This window comes from Myzus persicae, unplaced genomic scaffold (assembly GCF_001856785.1).
Source record: "Myzus persicae strain clone G006 unplaced genomic scaffold, MPER_G0061.0, whole genome shotgun sequence".
NCBI lineage: Eukaryota > Metazoa > Arthropoda > Insecta > Hemiptera > Aphididae > Myzus > Myzus persicae.
Window position 1 is genome coordinate 12,513 of NW_019100830.1, and position 1,857 is coordinate 14,369.

The window sequence follows — 1,857 nt, forward strand, 5'->3', positions numbered from 1 at the left end:
TAGTTATTGATTATAACTCAATAGCAGTCAGTGGTAACCGAAAAATCAATGGAAATTATTGGTGTTATTTTGAATACCCGACTCACATATATAATAGCGGAAAAAATGAAGGTGTGTAGTAAACGGTCCCCTCCACTATTTTTAAAAAGTTACCACCCAACTTCCGTTTTTCTAAATAGCCATAGCTCTGGCAGTATTCGTCTTAGAACCACCGTTTTTTTGACAATAGATTTGAAATTCAGTTCGGCCGTAGCGTTCATCATGAATACACGTACGCTGCATCGTATATCGTATACACTCCGTTATCGCCGCGCGCGCTCATTAGTAACCTATTTCGGTCATTATTAACTATCAGTCCCAATAGTATATAATAATATTACAATAACAATAGTTATGAAGAACAACGAACAAATAGCCGGTTCCGCTTTACCACGTACACCAAAAACCATAAAACGAAATCTTTCAACCTCGTCAACTTCGCCAAGCCAAAACGACAAAAAATCAAAAATCTATGTTTCACCAAATCGTTATGCCCTACTCCCCACTGATGACACTGACGACATAGCATCTACTATGCCATTAACCAACCTCAAAGATGATTCTGCGAACCAGCCTCACACTGAACGAGACATGGGGCCCCCAGCTCCACCTATCTATATCAAGAATATTGCCAACTACTCCGCTTTCAATAAGCTCCTAATAAACATCACCAACTCAAATGGCTTTACCTGTAGGTCAACGCCGTCACACCTCATCGTGCAACCAACAAGTCGCATAAACTTTAATAAAATCATAGACCACCTACACGAAACTAATGCTAGTTTTCATTCATACACCCCCCGACACCTTCGCACATACAGGGTCGTTATCAGAAACCTGCACTTTTCTACCTTAAGTAATGACATTGTCGGTGCTTTGACTGAATTGGGACACTCAGCCAAACACATATACAACGTCAAAAATAAAAACAAATGTCCCCTACAATTATTCTTTGTGGATATTTTAAAGCAAGGCAATAATAAAGACATCCTAAACATCAAGTTCCTACTCAATACTAAGGTACTGATTGAGAAACCACACAAAAAGAGACGTGGCCCACCACAATGTCACAACTGTCAATCCTATGGACACACGCGAAATAACTGCTGCCACGAACCAAAATGCGTTAAATGTGGTGAAAACCACCTTACAATAGCATGCCCTAAAGACCGACATAGTACCGCCAAATGTGCGCTTTGCACTAAGGAACATACTGCCAACTTCAAAGGATGCCAAGTCTACAAAGCTGCCTTCAAAAAAACCGTCCATCCAGTCAAAATTCCTGATTCCAACAACACCAACACTAACAACTATCAAAAAACCAAATCCTACGCTGAAGCCACCAAAACTAATCAAAACCTACACTCGGAACTCAAAACCACCGACGCTCTCTCAAGCTTAATATCAAATTTAAACTTACTAATTTTCCCCCTTATCTCCCTTCTTTCATCAGTCCTAAATGCACTCACAGCTAATAGCACTACATAATCTTAACGACCAGACAATCCATACTAAAATTAATTAACTTATATAATATCTTATCTCATTTCCTTTTCCCATTATATTATTTAAAAATATCTATACATAATCAATTACCATTCGACTCAACTAACACAACATAATATTTTGTAAAATAATATAATGTATATACTTGTAATAGCATCTTGTATGCTGAGACATTTTAATATATTAAATAAAAAAAAAAAAGATTTGAAATTAGCTCCCTTTAAGTCCACCCCCCATAGTCGGAAGAACCAGAACTCCCTTGAATGGTTTTCGAATTTTCTTGATGTCAATGCACCTGAGATATTATAGTAC